A 12,854-nucleotide genomic window follows, 5' to 3' on the forward strand; every position below is an offset into this window, starting at 1 on the left:
TAGTTGCCACCTAGCTTCGTTCAACTTTGATAGCCTGGTTGTAGCCTCTTTCTGGTGTTGCACTTGTCGTGCCAACTGTTCCTTCTTTCTTTTGACCTCTTCTATCTCTCGGAGAACTAAATCCAGTTCATTGTCGAGGCTGGATGGGCCAGTAGCTTCGGGTGTTGCAGGCTGGTGGGCATCAATGCGGTTGGCAGCTTCGTTTGCCACAGGTTGGTGGCTTTGGCGGTTGACTTCGTCTGTGGGCTGGTTGCTCATTGCCTTGGCCCTCAGGGCTTGCTCGACTCTTGCAAGACGCTCCACCTTGTCGGGGAGGATTTGATGTGTGGCTTCGGGGACCGTGAGTTGGTTGGCTTCTTCTGTGTTGTCTTCCCTCTGAGCTGCGGGTCTCTTTTTGCGTTGTGGTGGCATCGTGGGCTGTTTAATGAGTTAAACCACAGTGGGTGCCAAATGTTGGGGGGTCCCCAAACAACTGTGAGAACACGATGAACGAAGATAACCGTGGTTCAGACAAATGTTACAGTGGCTGTCCTAACAATGATTCGTGTCCTTAGGGGGGACGGTTCGCCTCCCTTTATAGAGTCACAAAGTTACATTTCCACATCCCCGTTATACCCATACTCAACCACTACATCCTAAGAATATTCCGTACAAGACAGTAACTTGGTTCTCATCTGAGATGTCGCTGTCACGGTAAAATTACATATCCGACCTCATACTAGACTCCTATTACGGAGTCGTCCTGCTATAAAGCGATTCCAGGGCCACCTTGACTGTCTTCTTCTTCATTTGTAAGCTCCATTGAGATTGAGCAGCCTTCAGTAGACTTCCCGCCTTCTTCGGTCAAAGCGAGTTGACTTCGACTTCTGGTAATGGAGTCTTCGCGAAGCCGAAACGCTGAGGGCTCCGCGGGGGGTTTAACTTCGCGAGTCCCTTCCTGCAAAACAATAAAGTGGACACCTTCGTGATAGTTAACTTCGGTCGTATGCTAACTTCGTAAGGAGGGGGAAAGTAATGAGGTTAGAATCGGTCCGGAGAAAAAGGTCCCTGTTAGCGCCGTTCAGGGTGTGTTGCGGGGCGGTCCCCAACAAGTACCTTTATCAGCGATCTAGTTTCGGCTTCATTCCCCACGTTTCCTTTTGGGATTACTACTAAAAGCAGTAGTAGCCCAAGGTTGTGGTGTAGAGGCAGCTACCTCCTCTTCATGCACAATAGATGTTCTACGACGTCACGGTGGGGAATGCACCGGGGATTGGTCATTGTTCTATAGAGAAAATAATAGTTGGAGTTTAGGTCTTCATGTGACCAACATACCTATCACGTGTATATGTATGTGCATGCGATATATACCTGATGATCCGCGGCTGGATCGAATTCGGGGACATCTTCTTCTAGACGCCTACGAGGCCTTGGTGGGCTGGTTCATACTAAGGTGGAGTAGAATACGATCCACAATCGTTGTCAAAATCGTAGTCCTCCTTCTCCGAGGATTCAACATCCGGTCCGGGCTACTGTTATCCCCCATCTTGCAATGGAGGGTTGACTAATTTGGTGGCATCTGGTTCCATGACATTGTTCTCATTGTTGGTCCTGTTGTTTTCGTTGTTGTTCATGACTTTTAATATGCAAGATTGTAATACTTGCAATTAGAAATTATTTCTATCGCAATTTGTATACATAAAAATTATTTCTAACACAATTTGTATCCTATATACATAAAAAAATTATTTCTACAACAGTTTGTATACTAAATCCAACTATTTTTCTATCACAATTTATACAAATTTACTATTCCTGAAAATTGCAATCAAAAAAAATTTATACACCAAATTTTCCTATCATAATTTGTATCCTGTATGCAAAATTGTTTCCAAACACAATTTGTATCCTATATACATAAAAATTATTCCTATCAAAAATTTTAACCTATATACATAAAAATTATTTCTACAACAACTTTTATATTGTATGCAACTATTTTTCTATCACAATTTATACAAATTTCTTATTCCTAAAAATTGCAATCAATAAATATTTATACACCAAATTTTCCTATCACAATTTTCACTACAATAATTATAATTGAATTAAATTAAAAAAATGAACCATCGGGGAGGGGTCTTGGGAGCCTCCCCCGACGGGGAGGCGCTGGGGGAGGAGGGGGAGGCGCAGCGGCGCTCGTGGAGGGGGAGGCGCGGTGGAGGAGGTCGGGGATGGGGAGGCTGTACAACCCAAAATACGCAAAGGATAAAATACACTTTGTATGTTGGAATACGTAAATATGGTAGCCAAAAGTTGACTTCAAGATCCATCTCTCGGATGGACGAACGGAGACCATGGTTGCATAGAGCTCGTTGAATCCATTCCGTTTGATCATTCATATGTCTCGTTTGGACTTTGGATTACAAAGTTTTGGCAGCCAGGGGATTCACGCTACGGTACCTTTGCAGCTACAGTAACAGAGTCCCTTTTTTCATGTTTTTCCCTAGTCGGCCCACCTCTCCTTTCTAAACCCTACAACCCTACCGTCTCCTACCCTTGCGCTGCCACTCCCCGTCTGCCCATGATCCAAAGGGGAGAGAGGGAGAATAAGAGAGGAGGGAAACACTACAAGGATTTGATCCTTTTAGCACCACTTTTTTTCACAACACCACATATTTGGTTGCAATATTTAGTTCTATGGCAACCAACGGCGTAATTGGTAGTGATATATGGGCCTTATGACCACAAAAATTGTGCGTTGCATTAGTCATAAGCTCTATCGCAATATGGAGACGCTAATGCTACGGTGGAAAAGGTGGTTGCGAGTATGGGTTCCTATTGCCACGACTAGTGTTGAGTTGTGATAATATAGATTTTGTGTTGCGATAGCTAGGTGTTGTTGCCATCATTGTAAAGTTGGTTGCAAGTAGCTGCACTTATGGCCACGGTGTAATTACATCATCTCAATCTTGTCCTGCATTGCAATAGCTGTTGCTATATTGCATCCAAAAAAAGATTAGTTGCAAGTAATTATGGATATGCCCATGATGAAATTGTGTTGCTTTAATCTTGCCCTGCATTGCAAAAGATCTTATTATATTGCATTGAAAAAGTCATTCGTTGCATTCGTTGAGGTTCTATTTCCACCAACATCATGTGGCAACATTTGAGTATATTTGGTTGCCACAATATTTGTATTGCCACTAAAATTTATTCATGGGCATCGTGTATCATATACATGGGTCTAACGTAAAAGGGGTATGGCTAGCCAGTCCACTGGGAAATTAAACTTTTTCTTTCCTTAAAAACATAACAGTTGCGGAGGGAATGATACAGTGAAATCAAATGAATGGTTTCATGAATTTCTCTCTCTACAGATGTAGTACATGATGATAGGCTAGATGTACTAGACAATGAAAGCAGGAGGCATCAAGTGAGAACAGCAGAAAGTTTTCTCGAGTTGATTTTTTTCAGTTTTGTAAATCAAATACTAGGAAACCAGCCATCATTCAAAACAAAGAGTGAAAAAAAGACTCAGGATACGAATACTCGTATCTAGTTGAATACTCGTATCTAGTTGTTTAGTCCTTTATGAGATGGCTAACTAGTTTTGGTTCTTTCTTAGTATTTGTTGAATTAGTTGCCCTGAAATTTACGAAATGGCTAACTAGTCTTGTGTAGTGCACATAATGAATGGGACTTCAAATAAGAATTGTAATTATTTTTATCAGTTTGATTGATATTTATGCCGGCTAATCCACTACCCATTCACAAATTGGACAATTTCTTCCTCACATAAGGCAGCAAGCCAGCAGCAAGTAAGCAATGTACGACAGCAGCCCTGCATGCAGTTCGACCCCTGGCTACACACGGGTCATGAGGGTCAGGTGTGCAAGCGGGGCGCGATTTGACCCCTGACCCTCATTTGCCACTGATGTGGTGGCAAGTCAGTGCATTAACTACAATATCACTACTTCATTGCAGCCAAAAGATGCTTGACAACACAAGCTAAATTGATGCAACCTACATGCGGTCTGATGCAGCTCTTGCTTTCTTCCTCAGTATGCATATTCAGAAATAGTGAATATTATTCAGAAAAATGGGTACTTGTAGACAAAGAATGAAGTAGAGGTAGCACCTTCTGGAAACATGATATGTGCATCACATGTTGATAAGTTAAATATTCAGGCAATATCTGACAATGCACAACCTCAAAGTTATGCGACAAGTGACATAGATAAGTTAAATATTGCCTAACTAAATTACAGGATACCTACTCATAGACATCAAATTCTCAGCTGGTCAAGAATGCTATAACTATCTGTGGCCTCATATTATACATAGAGCAGAAAGCAGAGTTTTACTTTGCGAGGATGCTAGAACAGAGATTGAATTATAGACTGACATCATATAGTTATGTTAGCCACGCAAACGCTAGTAATATGCTAGGTAAGACATCTGTTACTGTATCATTATGTGTTCCAATTACAGAACTGAGTACTGCAGAATACAAATTCATATACTCATGCTAAGAACACAGTACTATGATTACCTTGTTCTGTGACTTGGGAAAATCTTCACACAAAGCAAATGTTCAGAAGATCTGCCACTTGTTTCCACGAGTTCAGCAACTGCAGGAACAATCACCTCAAGGAGAAATCAGCGTTTATTGAATCAAAGTGAGATTAGGGATTAAAAGATCTAGAAGAATTTCTTACCCTTCTGCGAAAGCACCAACAGTCAGTAGTTTGATCCCCTCTGCAAGGCTACCATGAACGAACGAGGTGCTGCTCTGTCCATAATAATATTGCACACCTCATGAACTGTGCCTTAAATCAAACAAAAATTGCACAGCTCATGAACCAAGCCTTCAATTAACAAAAAAACACACACACACACACACACAAACACATATATCTATATATATATATGCCCATAACAATATTTGAGTTCAATATTTCACAGCTCATGAACCAAGCCTTCAATTAAAAAAATCACACCAATACACATATAATTACATTTATGTAAAAAACTCATCATCCTGTTCTTGGCCTAAAGAATTGATAGGTGCAACATGTCCATCGTCGATGTAGGTGTCATCGTTATCATCGTGTCTATTAACTAAGTATTCATCATTTGGTTATGGCACAGGTATAGCTTTTTCAATGATCTTAGCATCTCTAGTCACTCCTTGAAGGTCATTCCTTGCCCAATTTGTCAACTCTTCATGTTGGCTAGAAATGTTCATGACCTCCACACCAACGTCGAGTAAGTCAATATCAATATGTCCTTGTTGGTCAGTCTCTTCTAGTTCTGGCATGGAAAACAAAGTCCTAGGTTTCATTCTAACAACACTACTCCAGTTGGATTTATTTGCGCATTTGACATGGAAGGTAACACTACTTGATTCTAACAACACTGCTCAGTAGTTACATGGAAGGTAATCTGAGTCGGACTACAGTACGTGTCCTGCAATATCCGAGTTCATTTGAACTGTCTAGTGTACTCCAAATATTTTCGTGTCCTTGGCCCGCACGCCCTGGTCGGGCAGGCCCACATGTCAGGTCCGGCCAGTATCTTAGTCGGTAGGGACCCGTGAGGTACCCATATCCATCAAGCCTTTGAGCGATGTGTAGGCAAACAAGAACTTGAGGTCATCACAGCGAAGCTTGAAATGAAGTCGGATGAAGCTGCAATGGCATCATGGTGACGGAGAGGCTGCGCAGTGCTCAAAAAAGAAGAAAATCCAAGCAAATGTAGAGCCAATGCGCAGAGCAAAGTCGAGTGCCGAGTTGATGGATGTCGGGCATCCAGCAGGTCGAAGTGAAGGATATGAAGGGCGTTGCAAGACGCACTCCATAGGAGTAGCCCTCGAGCATTGAAGCTATTAGGATAATCGGTCCAATGGTCAAAGAAGAAAAAAGTTGATCCCTGAAGCAAATCCTAGTGCTCGAGCACAAGGATAGGTGCAGCCACGGAGGCCTGCCAACCAAGATTACATGCCCAAATCTCGAAAGATAAGGACTCGTGCAGCGATAGAGACACGACAAAGATGCCTGTCCACAATTACTGCACCGCCTGAGCGACTGCAAGATTCCTGTCGGCCCTTATGGAGGTCAGGCCAAGCATCACCTGAAGACTATGCAACCTTATCGCATGGGGAGAATCTTGTCGTGAAAACCTTAAGGTGTATAAATCTTTGTGATGAAACATGTGATGCAATGTACTTAATCATATGCGGAGAAAAGAGGCTCCATCCCTTCCTTGGTGTATATGACATGACAGCGTGTAGCTAAGGCCTGTAGCTGCTAAGCACCTAACCTTATCTGACTAGCGTCCTGCTGAGATCGGATCTTGAGCTTGTAGGAGGGGTGAACGCAAGGTTGTCTAGGTTTCGTGAGCTAGGATGTCGGCCACACACAGTTAGTCGTATAGCCTCGAGAGGGGGAGGAGCGGGATGCAGGACCCGAGGTCAGCACCTGGGGGAAGCCCATGAGGTTGAGAGTGACGGGCTGTTGAACAAGTTGGACAGCCCGCGAGTGTTAGGAACAGCTCAGGAAAAAGAACAGTAAGGCAGTAGGTACACAAAGAACCTCAAAGGTTTTGTTTATTCAATATCAAAGGGAGAAATAGTACATAGCTTTTAAATCTAAGGGTAGAAGCACCGTAGATGCTCGATGTTCCACGGATTGGGGACGTCAGAGCTGTCCGCCCATTGGAGTCGATAGGTGCCTAGCTGGATGATTTCTTTGATGATAAAGGGGCCCTCCTAGGGGGCGGCCAACTTGTGCATGTCCTTGTTAGACTGGACCCGGCGAAGCACCAGGTCACCCACGTTGAAGGAGCGTTCCTTGACATTCCGATCATGGTAGCGTCGTATTTGCTTCTCGTGGCGTGCATGCTGAATGAGGGCCGCCACGCGATGCTCTTCAAGGTTGTCGATGTCGATCTGCCAACTTTTTTCTACCTCGCCTTCCTCATAGTACTGGATGCATGGGGCGCCAAAGGCCACATCGGATGGTAGGACGGCTTCGAAGCCATACACCATGAAGAAAGGGGTGTAGCCGGTAGCCCGGCTCTTTTGTGTTCGTAGGCCCCAGATGACATGGGGTAGCTTGCGTAGCCACTTGATGGCATACTTGGACGTGTCGTTGAAAATACGAGACTTAAGGGACTGGAGGACCACCCCGTTCGCACGTTTGACGTGACCGTTGCTGCGCGGGTGCGCTACTGAGGAGTAGTACACATCGATTAGGTTGTCTTGACAAAAATCCTAGAACTCGGAGCCTGTGAATTGTTTGCCAAGGTTGGTAATGATTTTGTTTGGCACTCCAAAGTGGTGTGTGATTTCCTCCATGAATTGAGCGGCTTTAGCCGACTTGATGCTGGTGATAGCCTTGACCTCAATCCACTTGGTGAATTTATCAACTGCCACAAAGATGTGCGTGTAGCCGCCCGAAGCGGTCTTGAAGGGTCCTACCATATCCAGCCCCCAGCATGCAAAGGACCTGGATAGTGGGATGGTGCGCAGGGCCTGAGCTAGTAGATGTTGCTGCTTGGAGAAGAATTGACACCCTTTGCACCTTTGGACGAGCTCCTTTGCATCGGTTACCACTGTTGGCTAGTAGAAACCAGAGCGGAAGGTTTTGCCGACCAATATGCCCGAGGCGGCATGGTTACCACATGTTCCTGAGTGAATCTCGTGCAGGAGGTCGAGACCCTCGCTGTGCAGAATACACTTCATCAGGATTCATGTGGATGCAGTTTTCCTGTAGACCTCCTTGTTGATGACGATGTAGTTTGCACAACACCGAGCTAATTTTTCGTGCTCTTTCTTGTCCTCTGGCGCCATCGAGTTGGTGATCAAGGCTATGAACGGGGCACGCCAGTCTTATTTTGCCTCAATCATCTGACATTATTGGATTTTGGGTCAGCCAGAGCCTGAGTGCCAGCATCGTCGACCTGATCCAGGTCTAGGACCTTGATAGAAGGTTTCTGGAGGTCTTGTACGAATACGTCGACCGGAATCTGTGCACGCTTGGAGCTGAGCTTGGACAGGACATCGGCGGCGATGTTGTGGTCCCTGGGGACATGGTGGAACTAAAGACCATCGAAGTGGGCCTCAATTTTGTGAATTTTCATGCAATAAGCATACATGGACTTCTTGGTGCAGTTCCAGTTCTTGTTGACTTGCTCGATGACAACCTTGGAGTTGCCATAAGCAAGGATGCGTTTGATTCCAAGGGAGACGGCGATGCAGAGGTTGTGGATGAGGGCTTCATACTTGACGCTGTTGTTGGTGGCCTTGTAGTGGATCTGGAGCACGTACTTAAGTTGTTCGCCTTTGGGGGATATGAAGAGGACCCTCGCGCCGGATCCTTCAAGGTTGAGGGCACCGTCAAAGTACATAGTTCAGTGTTCTGGTCTCTCCAGGGAGGGCGGTTTCTGAATCTCCGTCCACTCAGTCACGAAGTCAGCCAAGATCTGCGAATTGATCGCATGACACGGGCAGAAATCGAGGTCGAACTCGCCAAGCTTCACGGACCACTTGACAACTCGGCCGTTGACGTCCCTGTTGTGGAGGATTTCGCCAATGGGGTATGATGACACCACCCAGATCTTTTGCGCCTGGAAGTAGTGGTGCAACTTTCTTGACGAGATCAGAATTGCGTAGAGAAATTCTGAACTTGCATGTAGCGGATCTTTGAGTCGCTGAGGACCTCGCTGACGTAATACACCGTTCGTTGCACCGGCCCCTACCTGGCGCGCCAACTGTCGGATTTATAAGCCCGGCAGTCCACCAGGGGGTTACCCAAGTGGTTGATTTGTAGGCGAGGGCGATTGCGAAACCAAGAACTCGAAGGTGATCGTGAGAACACAAGGGACACAAGGAGTTTTAAACAGGTTCGAGCCTCCGGAGTATAATACCCTACATCCTGTATGCTGATGGATTGTATTGCTCAATGGTTCGATACCCTTGAGGGGCTCCCTTAGCCGCCTTATATAGGCTGACGACCTAGGGTTACAAGTCAGTTTGAATCTAATCTACTCGGTAGTTACATGGAAGGTAATCTGAGTCGGACTACAATACGTGTCCCGCAATATCCGAGTCGATTTGAACTGTCTAGTATACTCCAAGTATCTTCGTGTCCTTGGTCCGCACGCCCTGGTCAGGCGGACCCACTTGTCATGTCCGGCTAGTATCCTGGTCGGTAGGGACCCGTGAGGTACTCATATCCCTCACAATTATATATTAAATTCAATCAACCTCATTAAGTAAAACTATGGAACTAATAATTAATAAGTAGGAAAAATATAATCAAACTCAATTCTATATTACAAACATAGCATTGTAATGCTTATAATATGACCATAGAATTTTATTTACAAAAATAATCCAGCTCTAATTATTTTCTCTCTCTTCCCTCCTCTCTCTTCTAGGTCTAGATCTAGATCTAGATGATAATATAATGAAGCTAGAAACGATGGATAGAAGTTGAAAAAAAAGGTTGGAACAGCACAAACTCACCTTTTATAGCCACCTCCTCCAAAGAAAACAAGAGCAAAATCTTCCCCTTAGATTTGGTGTTTTTGGAGCTTTTTTCGAACGAGCAAGCTCCAAATGGAAGGTTAGCGGGGAAGAAGCTGTCCGCAGCCTTATCTGGGTGGCATCTATGCTGGTGGGCCACCTAACGCAGCCGCTAGCACAGATGCATCCCATCTGTGCTGGCAGGCGCTCGCCTGGCAGCTCTGGTTACCTTTATGCTGGCGGGTGCCAATTCCGCCCGCCAGCATGGTAATTTCGACGTGCCAACACAAATCGTTTCTGGCGTAGTATCTCTCTAATTGTCGTGACTGGCTTCAGTGGGTAAATCTTTAAAAAATTAATTGATAAAGGTGTCAGTGAGACATGTTGTCCATGCATGTATTACTTGGAATATTGTTGGGGTTTGATAATGTGTTTTCGCCTGTTTAAACTATGAGTAGGGAGTTACACAGGAATGAATTCAATGACAATGATAAGAGGAAATTCCCCTGCGTTCTAAACATGTGGGACAAACTTGAGAGGGGAAAGATTTTCTTATAGGAAGTACTAGCTAGGACATACAGTTTTCTCGTGCTTGAATTAATTAATGTGACAAAATAACGTAAACTTTGAAGTTCTAAAAATTCAAAACCAGATATTGTTTCTATAAATCGCACAAAAGATATTGAAAATGTTATAAAAATCATTAAAACCTGTCTCACAAAATTGTTAAACATGCCTTTGTTTTTTGAGACAAATAAATTCATTATATGTTTTAAAAATTGTTTAGAAAAGACTTCTGAATCTTTTTTCAAAGGAAGTGTCTTGAATTGTTGAGTGCACAAGGAAGACATCTTTTGTGAGTTTGCACAAGGAAGACAAATAACTTTTTTCTAGAGCAAGACAGACAAATAATTAGTAAAGGATACCATATTCATGGGCCCTCACTGATGAGATGACGGGCTGACTGGGGGAGCACGCAATTCATGCATGACGCTTCAGGCAACAGGCCGATGCAGCGCTTCTGGACTTCTGGGCCGCACTCTTCACTCCAATTAGTTTCTTTCACATAGATTAACTAGCTTGGACCGGTGCTGCAGCACCCCATATCACGCTGGTCCGGGCTCTGCCTAATTATAGGGCCAACTGAGGTGAGAATTTTTAAATTGTAATGTCTCGCATAGGAAAACGAAGCATGGTCATATGCATACCAGCCTGTCTGTCGTGGGTGTGTTTACTTTATTTGTGGAGCTTGCAATCTTGATCTGGTGTGTGCTGTGCCTGCGCCTCCTGCATTGATTTGAAACATCTGGTACTATTTCACATTACAACCCAGGCCTGGGAGACATTTTAATTGATCATGGATTGTGCCTTTCATTAGATAATGTGTGTGTTCCCTCTGTCACAAATAGTTGGCAATTTGGTATGATAAATACGCAATCTAGTATAACTTTAAAACTTCAGTTATAAGCAACTTTTATAAGGTCCATTTGATCCCACCAACTAAAATTTATTTGGCTAAACTTTAGCTGAGAATCTATTTGAATCCCTAGTTAAAGTTTAGCTAGTGTCTTACCTACCACTCAATTAAAGTTTAAGCTTTTAGCTAGGTACTCCCAAGCTAGACAGCTAAATTTTAGGTGTGGGATCCTGACAGGGTCTGAAACGCAGAAAATCCTATGGGTAGATATCTTAGTTCTGAAAATTAATACTTTCATATATAACGTCTCGATTTTTAAAACTTCTAAAAATATAGTGTGGTATAAAATAGTTGACAAAGCTAACATTAGAGAGATGTTACTCTCTTCCTCTTCTAGCGTGGCCGAGCCAGCTCCGTTGTCTGTATCTGAAAGATATTTGCACCAGATATTTTGCCAACGTTGCAAGCACTTGGAGAAAAACGTACGAGTGATTATTGACAATCCATGTTTCATCCCTGTCAGGCTACCCTGAAATTTTGAATCAGTCGGGTGCTATCTCTATGCAAAGACTACCGGCCGGCGCCCGAGTGCCAATGGCACGTCGCCACCGCTGGTCGCTGACATATCCATCCGGAACTCCTTGCATGCACACAATGCGAACAAGGCATGCCTCTCTGTCAGCGTCACCCCGCCCTGCCGTTCTGGTCAACATGGGCCGAAGCGATATGATCTGACAGCGCCCTGGTCTTTTTAACCTAGGCGCCTAGCTTGTGATCCATCATCGATGTGACTTGTTGCTTGTGTATGCGGCTGTCAGGAAACTAGTTGCCAAAGTTTGGAGGTGCCAAATTACTGTTACAGCACTATAGCACACTGTAGCGTTTCGTTTGTATTTGTGAATTATTGTCCAAACATTGACTAATTAGGCTTAAAAGATTCGTCTCGCAAAGTACAACAAAACTGTGCAATTAGTTTTTTAATTTCGTTTACATTTAGTACTCCATGCATGTATCGTAAGTTTGATGTGATGGGGAATCTTCTTTTTACATAGTGCTAAAGTTGGGAGTTGGGGGTGAACTAAATAAGGGCTAGGTGAGCATCATGCAAGCAAAAAGTCTTGATTATTTGCGTACGACTGATTGTCATCTTCACATCTAGCCCTTGTTTACTTCGCGAATTTGGGAGGTACCAAATTACTGTAGCAACACTGTAGCGTTTCGTTTGTATTTGTGAATTATTGTCCAAATATTGACTAATTAGGCTCAAAAGATTCGTCTCGCAAAGTACAACAAAACTGTGCAAATAGTTTTTGATTTCGTCTACATTTAGTACTCCATGCATGTACCGCGAGTTTGATGTGATGGAGAATCTTCTTTTTGCATAGTGTCAAAATTGGAAGTTTGGAGGTAAGAAAACAAGGGCCTAGAGAGAGTGTGTGTATGTGTGCGTGCATTCAGTAGTCATACTCGAGTCCACACGGCAGCCCGGTGGTCAGCGAATTGATTAGGGGTCGCTGTCATGGTTGCTTGCGTTGCTCGAGAGGACTGTGACCTAGCGCTGCCTCGTCTCCGGGGAAACCCAAAAAGAAACGATAAGAAACAAAAAGCATCAATATATCCGGTCTGCCAATCACAGGTAAGTTTGACGCGATACATAGGGCTGTTTGATTCCGGAGAAGTTTAGTCTGTATCACAACACACATTCAGATGCTAATTAGGAGGACTAAACATGAGCTAATTACAAAACTAATTGCAGAATCCCTAGGCTAAATCGCGAGATGAATCTATTAAGCCTAATTAATCCATCATTAGCGAATATTTACTGTAGCATCATATTATCAAATCATGGACTAATTAGGCTTAATAGATTCGTCTCGTGATTTAGTCTAGAGGTTGCGAAATTGGTTTTGTAATTAGCCTATGTTT

This window comes from Setaria italica, chromosome I (genome assembly GCF_000263155.2).
Source record: "Setaria italica strain Yugu1 chromosome I, Setaria_italica_v2.0, whole genome shotgun sequence".
NCBI classification, from domain to species: domain Eukaryota; kingdom Viridiplantae; phylum Streptophyta; class Magnoliopsida; order Poales; family Poaceae; genus Setaria; species Setaria italica.